Genomic DNA, 23,627 nt, shown 5'->3' with positions numbered 1-23,627 from the left:
ATGACTATCTGCCAATGAGGCAGTAGGCCTTAGAACAGGAAGCAGAAGGTAGAACATGAAATAAGCTTTTCATCCGCTCCAGCTTTTCCATGGTATTGATTTACATGAGACATGAATTTCCTGTTACGTCTCAGTTTCTGTGTTGTGCTTATCACGGCAGCTGCCCCATGACCAATTAGTGAACGGATACAGCCACACCTGCTCGTGTGCTGGCATAGTGCAATGATGCTGACTATTTGGATTTATGGTGGACCACATATGGAACGAGCTGCCAAAGATGCTTCACGTTGTTTAAAAGGTATTTAAACAGGTACATGGATAGGAAAGGTTTAGAGGGATATAGGGGTAAATTGCAGACAAAAGAGCCTAATTCAGGAACACATCTTGCACAGAAAATTCTATCGCAAAACTTTGAGAAACAGAAATTTCACTTTGTTCCTTCCTGATGCAAGATATCAACTGATCCAGAAGATTAGGATGCATGGGATCCATGAAGACATGGTAGTTTGGATTGAGAATTAGCTTGCCCATAACAGACAGAGAAATGGCAGGAGAATGTTATTCTGGCTGGAGATATGTAACTAATGTGTATCAGTGCTGGGTCAACTGTTTTTTTGTGATATATAAAATGTCTTGGATGAAAGTGTAGAAGGGTGTTTTATAAATTTGCAGATGGCTCAAACATTGGTGGAGTTGTGGACAGTATAGAGTGATCAAAGAATACAGCAGGGTAGAAGATCAGTCACAGATATGGGTAAAGGAATAGCAGATAGAATTTAATCCAGGCAGGTGTGAGGTCAAAAGTAGGAAAAAAAAGTTGTTTATTGTGTACAGTTCTGGTCACTGAATTATAGGAAAGATGTCAATAAAATTGAGAGAGTACAGAGGAGATTTACTAAAATATTGCCTGGGTTTCATCTCCTAAGTTACAGAGAAAGGTTGAACAAGTTAGGTCTTTATTCTTTGGAGCATAGAAGATTGAGGGGGGAATTGATAGAGGTGTTTAAAATTATGAGGGGGATTGATAGAGTTGACGTGGATAGGCTTTTTCTATTGAGAATGGGAGAGATTCAAACAAGAAGACATGAGTTGAGAGTTAAAGGGCAAAAGTTTAGGGGTAACACGAGGGGGAACTTCTTTACTCAGAGAGTGGTAGCTGTGTGGAATGAGCTTCCAGCAGAAGTGCTTGAGGCAGGTTCGATGTCACTTAAAGTTAAATTGGATAGATATATGGACAGGAAAGGAATGGAGGGTTATGGGCCGAGTGCAGGTCGGTGGGACCAGGTGAGAGTAAGAGTTTGGCACAGACTAGAAGGGCTGAGGTGGCCTGTTTCCGTGCTGTAATTGTTATATGGTTATATGGTTATAGTCATCTGCACAAGTATATGTGTGAAGGTGCAATGGAAAACTTATTTATAGCATAATCATAGGCAAATAGTATCATATAAAAAGAGCTTTGAGCAGCGACCAAACTGGACATCGGATGGAGGGGATTTCACTCAGGTCCATCGCCTGAGTGGAAAAGCCAGCAGTGGGTCACTATAGCAAAAAAGCTTTGAGCAATGACCAATTGGCAAGAAGGGGGCATGAGAAGGCCTTGGTGAGTAGGGTGAAGGAAAACCCCAAGGCATTCTTCAATTATGTGAAGAACAAAAGGTTGACAGGAGTGAAGATAGGACCAAACAGAGATAAAGGTTGGAAGATGTGCCTGGAGGCTGTGGAAGTGAGCGAGGTCCTCAATGAATACTTCTCTTCGGTATTCACCAATGAGGGGGAGATTGATGACGGTGAGGACATTATGAGTGAGGTTGATGTTCTGGAGCATGTTGATATTAAGGGAGAAGTGGTGTTGGGGTTGTTAAAATACATTAGGGTGGATAAGTCCCAGGGGCCTGACGGAATATTCCCCAGGCTGCTCCACAAGGCGAGGGAAGAGATTGCTGAGCCTCTGGCTAGGATTTTTATGTCCTCGTTGTCCATGGGAATGGTACCGGAGGATTGGAGGGAAGTGAATGTTGTCCCTTTGTTCAAAAAAGGTAGTAGGGATAGTCTGGGTAATTATAGACCAGTGAGCCTTATGTCTGTGCTGGGAAAGCTGTTGGAAAAGATTCTTAGAGATAGGATCTCTGGGCATTTAGAGAATCATGGTCTGATCAGGGACAGTCAGCATGGCTTTGTGAAGGGCAGATCGTGTCTAACAAGCCTGATCGAGTTCTTTGAGGAGGTGACCAGGCTTATAGATGAGGGTAGTGCAGTGGATGTGATCTATATGGATTTTAGTAAGGCACTTGACAAGGTTCCACATGGTAGGCTTATTTAGAAAGTCAGAAGGCATTGGATCCAGGGAAGTTTGGCCAGGTGGATTCAGAATTGGCTTCCCTGCAGAAGGCAGAGGGTTGTGGTCGAGGGAGTAAATTCGAATTGGAGGGTTGTGACTAGTGGTGTCCACAAGAATCAGTTCTGGGACCTCTACATTTATTAACGACCTGGATGTGGGGGTAGAAGGGTGGGTTGGCAAGTTTGCAGACGACACAAAGGTTGATGGTGTTGTAGATAGTGTAGAGGATTGTCGAAGATTGCAGAGAGGCATTGATAGGATGAAGAAGTGGGCTGAGAAGTGGCAGATGGCGTTCAACCTGGAGAAGTGTGAGGTGGTACACTTTGGAAGGACAAACTCCAAGGCAGGGTACAAAGTAAATGGCAGGATACTTGGTAGTGTGGAGGACCAGAGGGATCTGGGGGTACATGTCCACAGACCCCTGAAAGTTGCCTCACAGGTAAATAGGGTAGTTAAGAAAGCTTATGGGGTGTTAGCCATCATAAGTTGAGGGATAGAGTTTAAGAGTCACGAGGTAATGATGCAGCTCTATTAAACGCTGGTTAGGCCACACTTGGAGTACTGTGTCCATTTCTTATCGCTTCACTATAGGAAGAATGTGGAAGCATTGGAAAGGGTACAGAGGAGATTTACCAGGATACTGCCTGGTTTAGAGAGTGTGCATTATGATCAGAGATTAAGGGAGCTAGGACTTTACTCTTTGGAGTGAAGGAGGATGAGAGGAGACATGATAGAGGTATACAAGATATTAATAGGAATAGATAGAGTAGACAGTCAGCGCCTCTTCCCCAGGGCACCACTGCCCAATACAAGAGGACATGGCTTTAAGGTAAGGGGTGGGAATTTCAAGAGGGATATTCGAGGAACGTTTTTTTCTCAGAGAGTGGTTGGTGCGTGGAATGCACTGCCTGAGTCAGTGGTGGAGGCAGATACACTAATGAAATTTAAGAGACTACTAGACAGGCATATGGAGGAATTTAGGGTGGGGGGGTTATATGGGAGGCAGGGTTTAAGGGTCGACACAACATTGTGGGCCGTAAGGCCTGTACTGTGCTGTACTATTCTATGTTCTATGTTTTGGATTGATTAGCAAGAGCAGATTAAAGGAAGGCAGGGCAAGCGTAGTGGCCATCGTCGCAGCAGCCGTCATCTGCATTGGTGGAGTGAGAGTGGTGATCTTGAGGCTTTAGCTCTTTGAGGCTTCAACAAAGGGAAGCTTCAGTCAGAGGAATTAAAGGAAGGAAAAGCACAAAGTTAAGTTTTTTTTTCCTTTCTCTTCTTTATGTCTGCTCTGCTCTTGCGGGATGTGGGAAGGCAGGGAGACCTCCAGCATCCCTGACGACTGCAATTGGAAGAAGTGCATCCAGCTGCAGCTTCTAACAATTGGCGTTAAGGAGCTGGAGCTGGAACTGGATGGACTCTGGATCGTTCGGGAGGTTATTGGGGAGAGCATTCTCTCTCAAGGTGGCAATCTCAGGATTCCTGCTCTGCTCCGCTATAATCTCCTTCCTAGACAAAGACAAGTCTTTATGGTCAGACTCACTACAAGGATCTTGATCAAACAAGGAAGGTAGGAAAGTTCCTGACAAATCATCAGAATCTGAATCCCAATTTGAGCTGTCATGGGTAGTAGACCCATGCTGCACAGAACCACCTGCCTCGGCAGACTTTTTTTCCATAGCTCGGGTTACTGCACAGGAGGGATACATGTTAGAATACATTTTTGGATCATCAGTGATCGGCTTAGTTGTCAGCTGCCCTGCAGGAACAACTTTTCCATCTGCTAGGTCATTCCCCAACAATAAAGAAACACTATCCACCAGTAAACTGGGTCATAGTCCGATTTTAACAGGTCCTGAAACTATCCCTGACTTTAAAACTACTTTGTGCAGAGGTGCAGGCATAAGGTTGCCCTCAATACCTTGTATAAGATTTACTTCACCAATGTCAGTCTCATCACTAAACTCTGTCTAACATAAGTGACTGAGAAGCCCCAGTAACCCGAAGAATTTTTATTGGTACTTGAGTGGACCCTTCATTCATGGAAGCAAATCCCTCTGACATAAAATGATCGAATCCCTTCCTATCTCGGTCAGACCTTGTCAGAGCTTTCTTTGAATGTCCCGAACCCTGCAGGTTTACGGGTATTTTAAAGTGTTGGACACAGGCATCTGGAACTGCCTCCTTTTCCTTCTTCTTCAGACAGAAACAGTTAGCCATTACATGACCAGATTTCCTACAACAGTGACAAATAGGACCAAAATGTTTTTTCTTCACTTGCTTCCCTTCATTCTTACCCTTATCATGAGCTTCCGTTTTAATTCCCGGTTTACCCTGACTATCCATGCTGCTCTTTTGGAAAGTCTTACTCGGAGTAAATTTACTCTTGTGGGTGAGAACAAACTCATCTGCTAATTTAGCAGACTTTGGCAACGTGGCAGGGTCCTTTTCATCCAAATATGCCTTTATGCCATCAGGGATGTACCTTGTAAATTTCTCTATTAAAACCAACTCTTTCAAGTTGTCATACTCTCCACTCACATTTTTAGAGGTGCACCAACGCTCAAAACACACAGATTTGTCATAGGCAAATTCCATATAAGTCTGGTTCAGAGATTTCTTCAGACTCCTAAATCTCTGTCTATAAGCTTCCGGAACCAATTCATAAGCTTTAAGTCTAACCTGCTTCACGGTATCATAATCAGCTGCCTGTTCACTGTTTAAGGCCGTATAAACCTGTTGTGCTTTACCTTTAAATATACGTTGTAAAAGGACAAGCCAGCCCTTTTTCGGCCACTGTGAACTCTGAGCAACTTTCTCAAAATGGTGGAAGTATTTATCAACATCTGCCTCATTAAATGGAGGATCCAATTTAACTTCCTGACAAGCAACAAATGGTGCACCAGAGTCTCCCGCTAGACCTCTTTGCTTCAATTTCTATATCTTTTCTAGCTCAAACACCCTCTGTCTTTCAGCTTCTTCCCTCTGTCTGTCAGTTTCTCTAGCATCATATTGCCTGTTTCTCTGCAGCTTCTAATCGACTTCGTTCCAACTCAGCCTCTATTTTAAGTTTATCTAACGCTATTTGTTCTAGCTGTAACCAGATCACATCTTTACTTACAGGAAACTTCTCTAAAACCTCTTCATCAAACAACTTCATACCTATATAATGCTCAGCTATTTTCCTCTGAATCTCTGGCCTTGTAGTAGCCATCGTTATCCCTGTAAGCTTCAGTTCCTTAGCAATTTCCAGCACCGCACCCTTTTTCGCTTTCCCTAATGCCGTAGGAGTTGGTGATTCCAGAAAGCTCCCAACATCCATTGCTGCTGATTACCACACACAAACCAATCAAACAAGAGGAATCGGGTATGTCCCTTATCCCCAATCAGGTCGATAATTAAACAATCAATAAGCTCCAAATTTGTTCATAATCCTGGATGAGCCCCCAATTTTTGTTACGCACCAGCAGCAATAGATATGAAATTGAGTTGAGTTTTTATAAATAATGTTGTGATGAGTCCACACTTAGGTTGGAGGAACAACACCCTATATTCTGTTTGGGTAGCCTCCAACCTAATGGCAGCAACATTGATTTCTTAAACTTCCGGTAATATCCCACCCCCACTCTCTTTTACCATTCCCATCCACTTTTTCCTCTCTCACCTTATCTCTTTGCCTGCTACTTGCCTCCCTTTGGTACTCTTCCCCCCTCTTCTTTCTTCCATGGCCTTCTGTCCTCTTCTTTCAGAGTCTCCCTTCTTCAGCCCTGTATCTCTTTCACCAATCAACTTTCCAGCTCTTTACTTCATTCCTCTCCCTTCAGATTTCACTTGTCATCTTGTGTTTCTCTCTCCCCTCTCCCCACCTTTTAATCTACTCCTCAGCTTTTTTTCTCCAGTCCTGCCATAGAGTCTCAGCCAAAAACATCAACTGTACTCTTTTCATAGATGCTGCTTGGCCTGCTGAGTTCCTCCAGCATTTAGTGTGTGTTCCTCCTTACCTCTGTTCTAAAAGGTTGCCCCCACAATTTTTGAGGCTGTGCCCTGTACTTCTGGATACCCTAACCATAGGAAACATCATCTGCACGTTCACCCTATCTAGCCCTTTCAACATTTGGTAAGGTTCAATGAGATGTTCCTGCATTCATCTAAATTCCAGCGAGTACAGACCCAAAACTTATGAACCTCCTCTGGACCCTCTCCAATGACAACACGTTCTTTCCGAGATATGGAGCCCAAAACTGTTGACAATATTCTAAGTGCAGCCTGACTGGTGTCTTATAAAGGCTCAGCATTATTTCCTTGCTGTTATGTTCTTTTCCCCTTAAAATAAATGCCAACATTGCATTTGTCGTCTCTACCACAGACTCAACCTGTAAGTTAACCTTCTGGGAGTCTTTCATGAGTCCCTCTGCACCCCTGATGTTTGAACTTTCTCCCCATTTAGATAATAGTCCGCATTATTATTCCTTTTACTAACATGCATTATCATACATTTCCCAACACTGCATTCTATCTGCCACTTTTTTATCCATTCTTCCAATTTGTCTAAGTCCTGCAATAATTGCCATGCTTCCTCAGCAATACCTACCCCTCCACCTGTCTTCATATCATCCGCAAACTTTGCCACACAACTATCAACTTCATTATCCAAATAATTGACAAACAATGTGAAAAATAGTCCCAATACTGACCCCTGAGGAACACCTCTAGTCACTGGCAGCCAAACAGAAAAAGCCCCTTTTATTCCCTCCTGCCTGTCAGCAATTCCTCTATCTAAGCCAGTTCTTTCCTGTAACACCATAGGATTTTATCTTGTTAAGTGGCCTCGTGTGGCATCTTACCAAACACCTTCTGAAAATCCAAGTAAATGACATCCACTGCCTCTTCTTTGTCCATCATGCTTGTTACTCCTTGAAGAACTCTTAACAGGTTTGTCAGGCAAGATTTCCCTTTACAGAAACCATGCTGACTTTGACTTATTTTATCATTAGTACCTCGAAACCTCATCTTTAATACTAGATTGCAACACTTTCCTAACTACTGAGGTTAGACTAACCGGCCTATAACTTACTTTCTTTTGTCTTCCTCCCTTCTTAAAGAGTAGAGTGACATTTGCAATTTTCCAGTCCTCTGAGACCATGCCAGAATCAAGTGATTCTTGAAAGATCATGACCAATGCATTTGTTATCTCTTCAGCAGTGTCTCTTAGGGTCTGGGATGTAGTCCATGTGGTTCAGGTGACTTATCCACCTTAAATACACACAAAATGGTGGAGGAACTCAGCAGACCAGGCAGCATTTTGTGTGTGTTACTTGAATTACCAGTTCTGCAGATTTTCTCTTGCTTATCCACCTTAAGACCTTTGAGTTTGCCTAGCACTTTTTCCTTTGTAATAGCAAAGGCACTCACTCCTGCTCCCTGACACTCACGGACCTCTAGCACACTGCTAGTGTCTTCCACAGTGAGGACAGATGCAAAATACCCATTAAGTTCATCTGCCATTTCTTCGTCTCCCATTGTTGTTGTTGATCGTGCGTCGTTGACGTCAATGAGGACCTCGACACCATTATGATGGTGTCAAGACTAGTGCGTGATTTGGATTTAAGTGAGGGAGAGTTGCGCAGCGTCAGCCTCACTCTCTCTTCCCAATTCCCATCTGGATCCAGCGGCAAGACAGAGTCTAGGCGGCTGGGGATGGGACTAGGCGCAGTGGATGACTGGGACGTCTTCTGTGTCTTGTCCTGCTCTACATGTTCCACGATGCTTGCAGAGACCGCCTTCTTGACCGTTGGACCTTCCATAGGTCTCATCCGCTCAATCCTCCGGAGTCTGTCTTCACATGTCTCCCATTACTACCTCACCAACATCATTTTCCTGTGGTCCAATATCAGTATCAACTCTCACCTCCCTTTTACTCTTTATTGCAAAGATTGGAAGATTGCAAATGTCACTCTGCTATTTAAGAAGGAGGCAAGGAAGCAAAAAGGAAATTATAGACCTGTAAGCTTGACATCGGTGATTGGGAAGTTGTTGAACTTGATTGTCAAGGATGAAGTTACGGAGTACCTGGAGGCATACGACAAGATAGGCAGAACTCAGCATGGTTTCCTTAAAGGAAAATCCTGCCTGACAAACCTATTGCAATTTTTTGAGGAAATTACAAATAGGCTAGACAAGGGAGATGCAGGAGATGTTGTGTATTTGGATGTTCAGGAGGCCTTTGACAAGGTGCCGCACATGAGTCTGTTTAACAAGATAAGAGCCCATGAAAATACGGGAAAGTTACATACCTGGATAGAGCGTTGGCTGATTGGCAGGAAACAGAGAGTGGGAATAAAGGGATCCCATTCTGGTTGTCTACCGGTTACCAGTGGTGTTCCACAGGGGTCCGTGTTGGGGCTGCTTCCTTTTACGTTGTGCATCAATGATTTGGATTATGGAATAGATGGCTTTGTGGCTAAGTTTGCTGATGATACAAAGATAGGTGCAGGGGCCAGTAGTGCTGAGGAAACAGAGTCTGCAGAGAGACTTGGATAGATTGGGAGAATGGGCAGAGAAGTGGCAAATGAAATACAATGTTGGAAAGTGTATGGTTACGCATTTTGTTAGAAGAAATAAATGGACAGACTGTTATTTAAGTGGGGAGAGAATTCAAAGTTCTGAGATGCAACAGGACTTGGAAGTCCTCGTGCAGGATACCCTTAAGGTTAACCTCCAGGCTGAGACGGTGGTGAAGAAGGTGAATGCAATGTTGGCATTCATTCCTAGAGGAATAGAGTATAGGAGCAGGGATGTGATGTTGAGGCTGTATAAGGCACTGGTAAGACCTCACTTGGAGTACTGTGTGCAGTTTTGGGCTCCCTTATTTAAGAAAGGACGTGCTAAAGTTGGAGAGGTTTCAGAGAAGATTCACTAGAATGATTCCGGGGATGAGAGGGTTAACATATGAGGAACGTTTGACCGCTCTTGGACTGTATTCCTTGGAGTTTAGAAGAATGAGGGGGGTCCTCATAGAAACATTTCGAATGTTGAAAGGCATGGACAGATTGGATGTGTCAAAGTTGTTCCCATGGTGGGGGAGTCTAGTACGAGAGGGTATGACTTAAGGATTGAAGGACGCCCAGTCAGAACAGAGATGCGAAGAAATTTTTTTTAGCCAGAGGGTGGTGAATCTATGGAATTTGTTGCCATGGGCGGCAGTGGAGGCCAAGTTATTGGGTGTATTTAAGGCAGAGATTGATAGGTATCTGAGTAGCCAGGGCATCAAAGGTTATGGTGAGAAGGCTGGGGAGTGGGACTAAATGGGAGAATGGATCAGCTCATGATAAAATGGCAGAGAAGATCGATGGGCCGAATGGTCGTCTTCTACTCCTTTGTCTTATGGTCTTATAGAACTGAAAAAAATTCAGAAACATAGAAAATCTACAGCACAATACAAGCCCTTTGGCCCACAATGCTGTGTTGAACATGTACTTACTTTAATACTTTTGATATCCCACTTTATGTTATTGGCTAGTCTGCCCTCATATTTCATCTTTTCCCTTCTTATAGCTTTTTTAGTTGCCTTTTGTTGGAGTTTAAAAGCTTCCCCATCGTCCAACTTCCCACTCACTTTTGCTACCTTATTTGCCCTTTCCTTGGCTTTTATTCAGTCCTTAACTTCCTTTGTCAGCCACGGTTGCCTACCCTAGCCATTTGAGAACTTGTTCCTCTGTGGGACATATCTATCCTGCATCTTGTGAACTATTCCCAGAAGCTTCAGCCATCTCTACTCAGTCGTCATCCTCCTAGTATCCTTCATTCCAGCTGGGCAAACTCCTTTCATGCCTCTGTAATTCCCTTTATTCCATTGTGATACTGACACATGTGACTTATGCTTCTCTCTCTCAAACTGCAGTATGAATTCAGTCCTTTGTTGATCACTGCCTCCTAAGGTTTCCTTTACATTACACTCCCTGATAGGTTCCTGGCTATTATGCAACACCCAGTCTAAGATAGCATTTCCCCGAGTAGGTTCAAGCACAAGCTGCTCTAGAAAGCCATTTTGTAACATTCAACAAATTCCCTCTCCTACAATCTGACACCAGCCTGATTATCCCAATCCCCTGCATATTGAAGTCCCCCATACCAATTGTGTCATTACCCTTACTACATGCCTTTTGCAGCTCCCTATGCAATCTCAACCCCACAGCTTAACTACCGTTTGGAGGCCTATATATGGTTTTTAACCCTTGCAGTTTCTTGACTCCACCCACAAAGATTCAACATTCTTTGACCCCATGCCACCTCTTTCTAAACATGTAATTCCATCTTTTACCGACAGAGCCATACCACCGCCTATGCCTTCCTGCCTGTGTATCCTTTGATGTTAAGCTCCCAACTATGGCCCTCTTTCAGCCATGACTCAGTGATGCTCACAACACCATACCGACCAATCTCTTACACCACGAGTTTGTCCACCTTACTCCGAACGCTATGCACCTTTAAATATAGCAACTTGAGTCCTGCATTTTTCGCCCTTTTGAATTTTGCCTCAGTGGTACAATTTAACTCTTTGCTCTGTCTGCATTTGTATCCAGTCATTGGCTTGTCCTTCCTTACTTTCATGTTACATGTAGCATCTTCTTGTAAACCTGCTGGCACATCCTCAGCTCTATCATACTGTTTCCCATCCCTTGCCATATTAGCCCATAAGACATCGGAGCAGAATTAGGCCATCTGGCCCATCAAGTCTGCTCCGCCATTCAATCATGGCTGATCCTTTTCTCTTCTCCTCCTTAACTTCAATTCCTGGTCTTCTCCCCGTAACCTTTGATGCCATCTCCAATCAAGAACCTAACAATCTCTGCCTTAAATACACCCAATGACCTGGCCTCCACAGCTGTATGTGGCAACAAATTCCACAAATTCAGTTACCCTTTGGTTAAAGAAATTTCTCCACATCTCTGTTTTGAAAGGGCGCCCCTCAATCCTGAGGCTGTGCCCTCTTGTCCTAGAGTCTCCCACCATGGGAAACATCCTTTCCACATCTATTCTGTCTAGGCCTTTCAATATTCGAAATGTTTCAATGAGATCCCCTCTTATCCTTCTAAATTCCAGTGAGTACAGACCGAGAGCCATCAAACGTTCCTGGCAGGAAAGTTTAATAGAGCTGTTAGGGAGGGTTTAAACTAATTTGGCAGGGGGATGGGAACCGGAATGACAGAGCGGAGGAAGGGGAAAACAGAAATAAATCTAAGATAGTGAGCAGTAAAGATGTCAGGAAAGATAAAGATGTCAGGAAAGACAGGCGGGTGATGGGGCAAATTTGTAGCCATTGGGATGAGTTGCAGTGTAATAAAGTTGCAGTGAAATCAAAGTGGAAAGTATCAAATACTGGTCTTAAGATGTTATACTTAAATGCACGCAGCATAAGGAATAAGGTGGATGATCTTGTCGTACAGCTACAGATTGGCAGGTATGATATTGTGGCCATCACTGAGACCTGGCTAAAGGATGCATGTCCCTGGGAGCTGAACGTCCAAGGATACACGGTGTATCGGAAGGATAGGAAGGTAGGCAGAGTGGGAGGCATGGCTTTATTGGTAAGAAATGATATTAAATCATTAGAAAGAGGGGATATAGGATCGGAAGGTGCAGAATCTTTATGGGTTGAGCTAAGAAATAGCAGGGGTAAAATGACCCTGATGGCAGTTATTTATAGGCCTCCAAACAGCTGCATTGATGTGGACTACAAAATACAACAGGAAATAGAAAAGGCTTGCCAGAATGGCAGTGTTATGATAATTGTGGGGGATTTTAACATGCGAGTGGATTGGGAAAATCAGGTCGGCACTGGATCTCAAGAGAGAGAATTTGTAGAATGTCTGTGAGATAACTTTTTAGAGCAGCTTGTTGTTGAGCCCACCAGGGGATTGGCTGTACTGGATTGGGTATTGTGTAATGAACCGGAGGTGATTAGAGAGATTGAGGTGAAGGAACCCTTAGGAGGCAGTGATCATAACATGATTGAGTTCACTGTGAAATTTGAAAAACAGAAGCCGAAATCTGATGTGTCGGTATTTCAGTGGAGTAAAGGAAATTACAGTGGCATGAGAGAAGAACTGGCCAAAGTTGACTGGAAAGGGTCACTGGCGGGAAAGACAGCAGAGCAGCAGTGGCTGGAGTTTATGGAGAAGTGAGGAAGGTGCAAGACAGGTATATTCCAAAAAAGAAGAAATTTTCGAGTGGAAAAAGGATGCAGCCATGGTTGACAAGAGAAGTCAAAGCCAAAGTTAAAGCAAAGGAGAGGGCATACAATGAAGCAAAAATTAGTGGGAAGACAGAGGATTGGGAAGTTTTTAAAACCTTACAAAAGGAAACCAAGAAGGTCATTAAGAGGGAAAAGATTAACTATGAAAAGAAGCTAGCAAATAATATCAAAGAGGATACTAAAAGCTTTTTCAAGTATATAAAGAGTAAAAAACAGGTGAGAGTAGATATAGGACCGATAGAAAATGATGCTGGAGAAATTGTAATGGGAGATAAGGAGATGGCAGAGGAACTGAACGAGTATTTTGCATCAGTCTTCACTGAGGAAGATATCAGCAGTATACCAGACACTCAAGGGTAGCAGGGAAGAGAAGTGTGCGCAGTCACAATTACGACAGAGAAAGTACTCAGGAAGCTGAATAGTCTAAAGGTAGATAAATCTCCCGGACCAGATGGAATGCACCCGCGTGTTCTGAAGGAAGTAGCTGTGGAGATTGCGGAGGCATTAGCGATGGTCTTTCAACAGTCGATAGATTCTGGCATGGTTCCGGAGGACTGGAAGATTGCAAATGTCCCTCCGCTATTTAAGAAGGGGGCAAGGAAGCAAAAAGGAAATTATAGACCTGTTAGCTTGATATCAGTGGTTGGGAAGTTGTTGGAGTTGATTGTCAAGGATGGGGTTACAGAGTACCTGGAGGCATATGACAAGATAGGCAGAACTCAGCATGGGTTCCTTAAAGGAAAATCCTGCCTGACAAACCTATTACAATTTTTTGAGGATTTTACCAGCAGGCTAGACAAGGGAGATGCAGTAGATGTTGTATATTTGGATTTTCAGAAGGCCTTTGACAAGGTGCCACACATGAGACTACTTAACAAGATAAGAGCCCATGGAATTAAGGGAAAGTTACATACGTGGATAGAGTGTTGGCTGATTGGCAGGAAACAGAGAGTGGGAATAAAGGGATCCTATTCTGGTTGGCTGCCGGTTACCAGTGGTGTTCCACAGGGGTCCGTGTTGGGGCCGCTTCTTTTTACATTGTACATCAACGATTTGGGTTATGGAATAGATGGCTTTGTGGCTAAGTTTAATGACGATACGAAGATAGGTGGAGGGGCCATTAGTGCTGAGGAAATGGAGAGTCTGCAGAGAGACTTGGATAAATTGGAAGAATGGGCAGAGAAGTGGCAAATGAAGTACAATGTTGGAAAGTGTATGGTTATGCACTTTGGCAGAAAAAAGAAATGGGCAGACTATTATTTAAATGGCGAAAGGATTCAAAGTTCGGAGATGCAACGGGACTTGGGAATCCTCGTACAGGATATTCTTAAAGTTAACCTCCAGGTTGAGTCAGTAGTGAAGAAGGCGAATGCAATGTTGGCATTCACTTCTAGAGGAATAGAGTATAGGAGCAGGGATGTGATGTTGAGGCTCTATAAGGTGCTGGTGAGACCTCACTTGGAGTACTGTGGGCAGTTTTGGTCTCCTTATTTAAGAAAGGATGTGCTGACGTTGGAGAGGGTACAGAGAAGATTCACTAGAATGGTTACGGGAATGAGAGGGTTAACATATGAGGAACGTTTGTCCGCTCTTGGACTGTATTCCTTGGAGTTTAGAAGAATGAGGGGAGACCTCATAGAAACATTTCGAATGTTGAAAGGCATGGACAGAGTGGATGTGGCAAAGTTGTTTCCCATGATGGAGGAGTCTAGTACGAGAGGGCATGACTTAAGGATTGAAGGGCGCCCATTCAGAACAGAAATACGAAGAAGTTTTTTTAATCAGAGGGTGGTGAATCTATGGAATTTGTTGCCACGGGCAGCAGTGGAGGCCAAGTCATTGGGTGTATTTAAGGCAGAGATTGATAGGTACCTGAGTAACCAGGGCATCGAAGGTTATGGTGAGAAGGCGGAGGAGTGGGACTAAATGGGAGAATGGATCAGCTCATGATAAAATGGCGGAGCAGACTCAATGGGCCGAATGGCCGACTTCTGCTCCTTTGTCTTATGGTCTTATGGTCTTATGGTCTTGTATGATAACCCTTTCATTCCTGGAATTATCCCTGTGAGCCTCCTCTGGATCCTGTCCAATACCAGTACATCTTTTCTAAGATGAGGGGCCCAAAATTTTTCACAATACTTAAGGTGTGGCCTCACCAGTGCCTTATAAAGCCTCAGCATCACATCCTTGCTCTTGTATTCTAGATCTCTTGAAATGAATGCTAACGTGGCTTTTGCTTTCCTTACCACTGACTCAACCTGCAAGTTAACCTTAAGGGTGTTCTGCACAAGGACTCCCAATTTCCTTTGCATCTCAGATATTAGTGTTGTGTGGGGGATTTGTGCACCCTTGTTGTTCCATGTCCAACGCTTTGGATCATTGACTGGAAAGAATCTCAGGATGCTCAGCCAGCTGTGGCCAGGTTTGGGCTAGGGAAAAGAAAGGTGCTGGACATTGAAAATGAGAACAGAATGTGCTGGAAATACTCAGCATGTCAGAGAACATTTGTAAAAAGAGAAGCACTTAATATTTTGGATTGATGACATTATAGACTAGAGTGAGAAACTAATCTTAGAGAAGATTGAAGATTGGTCAGAACAAAGAGGTGTATAAAATGATGAGAGACATTGACTGTGTGGATAGCCAGAGGCTGAAATGGCTAGCACGAGAGGGCAGAGTTTTAAGGTGCTTGGAAGTAGGTACAGAGGAGATGTCGGGTAAGTTTTTTACACAGAGAGTGGTGAATGTGTGGAATGGGCTGCTGGCGATGGTGGTGGAGGCGGATACGATTGGATCTTTTAAGAGACTTCTGGATAAGTACATGGGCTATGGGTAACCCTAGTTAATTTCTAAGTATATGTTTGGCACAGCATTGTGAGCTGAAGGGCCTATATTGTGCTGGAGCTTTTCTATGTTTCTAAAGAGAACAAGATTTGTTGATCCCAGTTTGCAGTTTAACTTTTAAGTATTCCCACATAAATCACCATTGACATTTCACAGTAAATGACCTGAGGCATATGGTTCTTCACCTGCAGAGTGTGATTGACATCTATGGGTGTGATATTGTGACTGGTTGGGTAAATTCCAACTTGTATAATTGTTGCTTTTGTCAGTAAAGCTCCATTATTAACAGATTAGTTTTAGTGAGTGATCTGGCAGAGATTAAAGTGACAAATTCCAATCTGGGTTGTTGCCAATGGGCTCCATTTGCTTTTTAATGCTTTGTCCCCTTGTTTGCGGATTAGACATTTAAAACACAGTAGTCCACTCCATAACTTTTCTGTTCTGCACCCACTGCCTTGTCTTCGAGTAGATAATTTTCTGCCGACCATGTGCAATCCTACAGATATTCTACAGATATATTAAGAAAACAAGGATTACAAGAGTTAAAAAGGAGACGGTTATTTCTTTAGCGATTTGATTGGAACACGACTGCGCAAGTGCATGGACGTCAGCCAGGTAGAACAGTGAGAAGAGTTTAAAAGGAGACAGTTTTATAGAGCGGGTGTTCACTCAACCTGTTCTCATAAGGCATGCGTCCCAGTCCAGGCAACATCCTTGTAAATATCCTGTGCACCTTTTTTATGGTTTGCACATCCTTCCTGTAGTGGGGTAACCAGAACTGAGCACAGTACTCCAAGTGGGGCCTGACCAGGGTCCTATATAGCTGTAACATTACCTCTTGGCCCTTAAACTCAATCCCTCGATTGATGAAGGCCAATACACCATATGCCTTCTTAACCACAGAGTCAACCTGCGCAGCAGCTTTGAGAGTCCTATGGACTTGGACCCCAAGATCCCTCTGATCCTCCACACTGCCAACAGTCTTACCATTAATACTAAATTCTGCCTTCATTATTTGACCTACCAAAATGAACCACCTCACACGAGTTTGTTAAGTGTGTCCAGGACGGATTCCTGTCACAGTATATTGACATGCTGACTAGGGGGAATGCCATACTAAATCTGCTATTTGGTAACGAACCGGGTCAGGTCACAGATCTCTCAATGGGTGAGCATCTGGGGGACAGTGACCACCCCTCCCTGGCCTTTAACATTGTCATGGAAAAGGATAGAATCATAGAGGATAGGAAAATTTTTAGTTGGGGAATGGCAAAGTATGAAGCTATAAGACTTGCGGGTGTGAATTGGGATGATGTTTTTGCAGGGAAATGTACTATGGACATGTGGTCGATATTTAGGGATCTCTTGCAGGGTGTTAGGGTTCAATTTGTCCCAGTGAGGAAGATAAAGAATGGTAGGGTGAAGGAACCATGGGTGACAAATGAGGTGGAAAATCTAGTCAGATGGAAGAAGACAGCATACGTGAGGTTTAGGAAGGTTCAGATCAGTCTATTGAGGAATATTGGATAGCAAGAAAGGAACTTAAGAAGGGGCTGAGAAGAGCAAGAAAGGGGCATGAGAAGGCCTTGGCGAGTAGGGTAAGGGAAAACCCCAAGGCATTCTTCAATTATGTGAAGAACAAAAGGTCGACAGGAGTGAGGATAGGACCGAACAGAGATAAAGGTGGGAAGATGTGCTTGGAGGCTGTGGAAGTGAGCGAGGTCCTCAATGAATTCTTCTCTTCGGTATTCACCAATGAGAGGGAACTTGATGATGGTGAGGACAATATGATTGAGGTTTATATTCTGGAGCATGTTGATATTAAGGGAGAGGAGGTGTTGGAGTTGTTAAAATACATAGGACTGATAAATCCCTGGGGCCTGATGGAATATTCCCCAGGCTGCTCCACGAGGCGAGGGAAGAGATTGCAGAGCCTCTGGCTAGAATCCTTATGTCCTCATTGTCCACGGGAATGGTACCGGAGGATTGGAGGGAAGTGAATGTTGTCGCCTTGTTCAAAAAAGGTAGTAGGGATAGTCTGGGTAATTATAGACCAGTGAGCCTTATGACTGTGGTGGGAAAGCTGTTGGAAAAGATTCTTAGAGACAGGATCTCTGGGCATTTAGAGAATCATGGTCTGATCAGGGACAGTCAGCATGGCTTTGTGAAGGGCAGATCGTGTCTAACAAGCCTGATAGAGTTCTTTGAGGAGGTGACCAGGCATATAGATGAGGGTAGTGCAGTGGATATGATCTACATGGATTTTAGTAAGGCATTTGACAAGGTTCTACACGGTAGGCTTATTCAGAAAGTCAGAAGGCAATGGATCCAGGGAAATTTGGCCAGGTGGATTCAGAATTGGCTTGCCTGCAGAAGGCAGAAGGTCGTGGTGGAGGGAGTACATTCAGATTGGAGGATTGTGCCTAGTGGTATCCCACAAGGATCTGTTCTGGGACCTCTACTTTTCGTGATTTTTATTAACGACCTGGATGTAAGGGTAGAAGGATGGGTTGGCAAGTTTGCAGACGAAACAAAGGTTGGTGGTGTTGTGAATATTGTAGAGGATTGTCGAAGATTGCAGAGAGACATTGATAGGATGCAGAAGTGGGCTGAGATTGCAGAGAGACATTGATAGGATGCAGAAATGGGCTGAGAAGTGGCAGATGGAGTTCAACCCGGAGAAGTATGAGGTGGTACACTTTGGAAGGACAAACTCCAAGGCAGAGTACAAAGTATATGGCAGGATACTTGGTAGTGTGGAGGAGCAGAGGGATCTGGGGGTACATATCCACAGATCCCTGAAAGTTGCCTCACAGGTAGATAGGGTAGTTAAGAAACCTTATGGGGAGTTAGGTTTCATAAGTTGAGGGATAGAGTTTAAGATTCACGGGGTAATGATGCAGCTCTATAAAACTCTGGTTAGGCCATACTTGGAGTACTGTGTCCAGTTCTGATCGCCTTACTATAGAAAGGATGTGGAAGCATTTGAAAGGGTACAGAAGAGATTTACCAGGATGCTGCCTGGTTTAGAGAGTATGAATTATGATCAGAGATTAAGGGCGCTAGGGCTTTACTCTTTGGAGAGAAGGAGGATGAGAGGAGACATGATAGAGGTGTACAAGATAATAAGAGGAATAGATAGAGTGGATAGCCAGCGCCTCTTCCCCAGGGCACCACTGCTCAATACAAGAGGACATGGCTTTAAGGTAAGTGGTGGAAAGTTCAAGGGGGATATTAGAGGACGGTTTTTTACTCAGAGAGTGGTTGGTGCGTGGGAAGTACTGCCTGTGTCAGTGGTGGAGGCAGATACACTAGTGAAATTTAAGAGACAGGTATATGGAGGAATTTAAGGTAGGTGGTTATATGGAAGTCAGGGTATAAGGGTCGGCACAACATTGCGGGCCGAAGAGCCTGTACTGTGCTGTACTATTCTATGTTCTATGTTATCTGGGTTGAACTCCATCTGCCACTTCTCAGCCCAGTTTTGCATCCTATCAATATTCTACTATAACCCCTGACAGCTCTCCACACTATCCACAACACCCCCAACCTTGTGTCATCAGCAAATTTACTAACTCATCCCTCCACTTCCTCATCCAGGTCATTTATAAAAAATCACGCATAGTAGGGTTCCCAGAACAGATCCCTGAGGCACGCCACTGGTCAGCGACCTCCATGCGGAATATGAGCCGTCTACAACTGTTCTTTGCCTTCTGTGGACAAGACAATTCTGGATCCGTAAAGCAATGTCCCCTTGGATCCCATGCCTCTTAGTCACATCCTTAAAAAATTCAATCGGGCTCATAAGGCATGACCTGCCTTTGACAAAGCCATGCTGACTATTCCTAATCATATTATGCCTCTCCAAACGTTCAGAAATCTTGCCTCTCAGGACTTTCTCCGTCAACTTACCAACCACTGAAGTAAGACTCACTGGTCTATAATTTCCTGGGCTATCTCTACTCCCTGTCTTGAATAAGGGAACAACATCCGCAACCCTCCAATCCTCTGCAACCGCTCCCATCCCCATGGATGACGCAAAGATCATTGCCAGATGCTCAGCAACTCCTCCTTTGCCTTCCCAAATAGCCTGGGGTACATCTTGTCCGGTCCCGGTGACTTATCCAACTTGATGCTTTCCAAAAGCTCCAGCGCATCCTCTTTCTTAATGTCTATATGCTGAAGCTTTTAAATCCGCATTAACTCATCCCTACAACCACCAAGGTCCTTTGGAGTTGCAGTTGCATGCCATCTTGAAGAATGTCTCCCATCCACTACATAATGTACTAGGTGGGCACAGGAGTACATTCAGCCAGAGACTCATTCCACCGAGATGCAACACAGAGCGTCATAGGAAGTCATTCCTGCCTGTGCCATCAAACTTTACAACTTGGAGGGTCAGACACCCTGAGCCAATAGGCTGGTCCTGGACTTATTTCCTGGCATAATTTACATATTACTATTTAACTATTCATGGTTCTATTACTATTTATTATTTATGGTGCAACTGTAATGAAAACCAATTTCCCCCGGGATCAATAAAGTATGACTATGACTATGACTATTCTCTAGCGAATACTGAAGCAAAGTATTCATTAAGTACCTCTGCTATCTCCTCCGGTTGCATACAGACTTTTCTGGAAAGATCTGGAAACTGTGGACAAGATGGCAGCAAAGGCAGGTACTGAGGAATGACATGTGTCTGTTGTAGTGGGTCATGATAAGAACATAGTTCAAGAGCTGGTCAACAGTAGAAACCAAGATGGAAGCAGTGAAAGACATTCTCACAGAAGTTCCTTCAGAGAAAGGAAAAAATCTTCTGCTACCAGTATACCTTAGACAGACTTTATAGTGGAGTAGTACAGTGGAGACACGAGTCTGCATCTGTAGCATCTTGTGGATCCATTGCAGATGATGGAAATCTAAAATTTAAAAAAATGTTGGAAATAGCAGTTCAAGCAGCATCTATGGAAAGAAAAGCGGATAACATTCCAAGTTAGTGACTCTGCATCAGAATTGTACGAGGCCTGAAACATCAATATTTATTTATTTATCTATCTAGCTATCTATTTATTTTTTCTTTCTTCTTTCTCTCTCTGTCCTTCTCACAATCACTCCTTGCCTGGTCTCCATCTTCTTCTGCGTACCCCTCCCCCTTTCTTTCTCTCTAAGCCTCCTGTCCCATGATCCGCCCCCTTCTCCAACTCTGTATCCCTTTTGCCAATCAACTTTCCAGCTCTTAGCTTCATCCCTCCCCCTGCTGCCTTCTCCTATCATTTCAGATCTCCCCCTTCCACTTTCAAATCTCTTTCTATCTCTTCTTTCAGTTAGTCCTGACAAAGGGTTTTGGCCTGAAGCGTCGACTGTACCTCTTCCTAGAGATGCTGCCTGGCTTGCTGCGTTCACCAGCAACTTTGATGTGTGTTGCTTGAAATTCCAGCATCTGCAGATTTTCTCGTGTTTGAATATTTATTCTACAAATTTACCGAGCATGGAGGAATTGTTCGAATAAATTATTCTCGAACTACTGCCAGGTACGGGTATCGATTATAACCGATGTTTTGATGACAGACACTGCATCTTCATCAGGGAGGATGCTTGGGCATGTCTAGTCCGGTGCTGTTTATACCCTCGTAGTCCCTCCCTCCTGATTGGTTAGGTCTCATCCAATCAGGATTCCGTTCTGCCAACTTGTTTACAATCAAATGCCAGTTCTTATTTAGAGTGAGACCTTTGACTTTGTTAAAATTCTTTTCCTCTAGTTTTATTTCAATTGCTTCCTTTACCAGGTGGTCCCAAAAGCCATTGGCTTAGCACAGTAGTTTTCTGCTGTTGAAGTCAATCCTATGATCATCACGAATTCAGTGTTCTGCTGTCGCTGATTTCTCCGGGTAACCAAAACAGATAAACCTCCTGTGCTCCTTGATGTGCCAAGATCCCTTTCTGTAGTGGTGTATATCAGCCATCTGGCCAATATGCACCACTCCGCATCGCAGGGAATACTGTCAATGCCAGTCGACCTGATCCCCAGGTCATCTTTGACCCACATAAACTGTGATTTGAGCTTCCTTACGGGTTTGTGGATAGTATTAATCTGGTATTTCTTCAGGATTTTGGCAATCAATCCTTACAGAAAACATGGAAATATAGGGAAGATAGGTGGTAGAGACAGGTTCCTCGTCAGTGTTAGTTTTCCTGGTTTCTCTGTCAGCCCTATTAAAGGCCCAATTAACTTCCTTCACCTTGTAGCTATTCTGTAGGAATGTCATGTGTAATTGTCTTATTTCGTCGGGGAGACTGGCCGAGTCCAAAATAGTTTTCATATGGTTAATCAAAGTAGAAACAACTGTTCTACGTTAGGAAGTGTGATGGTGGCTGTTATTGTTGAGGTATAAGTTTGTGTGAGTGGGTTTCCGATAGATAGATGCCTATCTGTGTGTTGATTTACATAAATAATGGCATCAGAAGCAGTCGAGATTGGTAAAATGCATTGACCCTGTAGTTAGAAAACTTGACTTTGATCATCTGTGAATGGTTGTTGTTAATAGAAGGGTAATACAATGGCTGACAGACTACTGCTAATATCAGTGCAGTCAGCATCAGCAGGAAACCACTGGCTGACGTACCCAGATACTAAGGTATCATTGCAGTTCAGAGCTAAGGCTAAATTTGCTTCTCTTGTGTTCCACTCCTTTTGTCTGTTGAGTAAGTGATACACATGCCCAACTGAAAATCAGACCCGGAGAGTCACGTCACGATGAAACAGTGACTGTTTATTCATTTCCATAGATGCTGCCTGACCTGCTGAGTTCCTTCAGTATTTTGTGTCCAGTATCTGCAGAAACACTATATCTGTCAAATACCTGAGGGTAAAACTGTGTGTTCAACAACACACACAATTTCCAGCATTTGTAGATTTTCTCTTGTTTGTGGAGGGAGATGTACAGGGCAAGTTCTTTCCACCAAAAGTGCTGTCTGGAATGCGCTGCCAGGGTGGAGATGGGAGCAGAAACAATATTTAGACAGACACATGTACGAAAGGGAATGGAAGTTATGGAAAATGTGTAGGCAGATGGGATTAGTTTCATTTGGCGTCATGGTTGGCATAGACATCATGGGCTGAAAGGCCTGTTCCTATGCTTTTTTGTTCAATATTCTATTCTATAATCAATATTCTTGTGTTTATGAAAAGTTGTCTGCTCCCCAAATACACAAATTGATACACCAATGACTTCACACTTATCCCATTTGCCACCTTAGGCCCCCATCCTTTTTTGGCCATGCCCATTTATCTAAATATCTCTTAAATTTACTGATTCCACCACCTCTTGTGGTAAGTAAGTTTCAAATATCAACCATTCTCTATGTAGAATAAACCTTGCTTACAAAACCCCTTTAAGACTACTTCTACTCCCCATAAGGTACTGAATATCCACCCTATTTAAATGTCTATGCTCCTTTATCAGGTCACCCTTAAGCGTCCTTCACTGCAGGGAAAACAAGCCCAGCCTGTCCAATCTCTCCCCATAATTGAAGTCCTCCAATCCAGACAACATCCTGGTGAATGTCCTCTGAACTCTCTGCAGGGTCATCACATTGTTCCTATACTGAGGTGATCAGAACAACACACAGTACTCCAAGAGTGCCCTTATAGATACTTTGTGAAGTTGGAACATAAGATCTTAACTCTTATATTCCAAGCTTTGATTAATGAAGGCAAGCATGGCATTTGCCTTCTTGACCACCCTATCCACCTGTGTTGCCACTTTCAGGGAATTACGTACTTGAACCCCAAGGTCTACCTGTTCACCAATATTTCTTAGGCCCTACCATTTAATGTATTGTATCCTATGCCTATTTGATTTCCAAAATGCATTAACTCACACTCATGAGATTATCTTCCATCTGCCAGTCCTCTGTACAATTTAAAATCTGAACCATATCCTAATGTAACTTTAGACAGCACAACACCAATATTTCTGTTGCCTGCAAACTTACCTCAACATTCACAACCAAGTCAAACAACATGGGTCCCAGTACTGGTCCCTATGGCACACCACTAGGCATTGGCTTCCAGTCAGAGTAGCACCTTATATCACTATCTTCTACCTCCATTCACCAAGCCATCTTGGATCCAGTTTTGCAGCTGACCTTGAAACCTATGTACCTTAAACTTCTGGACCAGTCTAC

General features: G+C 43.6%; 1 protein-coding gene across 8 annotated transcripts in view; it reads left to right on the top strand.

Annotated features, from left to right (window-relative positions):
- Positions 1-23,627, top strand: part of tmem63c (transmembrane protein 63C) — a 342,578-nt gene that overhangs the window by 55,008 nt on the left and 263,943 nt on the right. Inside the window, exon 1 of one of the 8 annotated variants that reach the window (XM_063042815.1) lies at positions 221-298. The exons of 6 other annotated variants lie outside the window; for them this stretch is intronic. The gene's annotated coding sequence lies outside the window, so the exon portion shown is untranslated. Of the gene's footprint in view, positions 1-220; positions 299-20,877; positions 20,972-23,627 lie in introns of those variants that run through there. One more of the 8 variants, XM_063042808.1, reaches the window with a different exon arrangement.

The sequence above is a fragment of the Mobula hypostoma genome, chromosome 1 (genome assembly GCF_963921235.1).
Source record: "Mobula hypostoma chromosome 1, sMobHyp1.1, whole genome shotgun sequence".
In the NCBI taxonomy this organism is placed as follows: domain Eukaryota; kingdom Metazoa; phylum Chordata; class Chondrichthyes; order Myliobatiformes; family Myliobatidae; genus Mobula; species Mobula hypostoma.
Note: the sequence above shows the minus strand (reverse complement) of the source record. Positions and strands in the feature narration are given on the sequence as shown.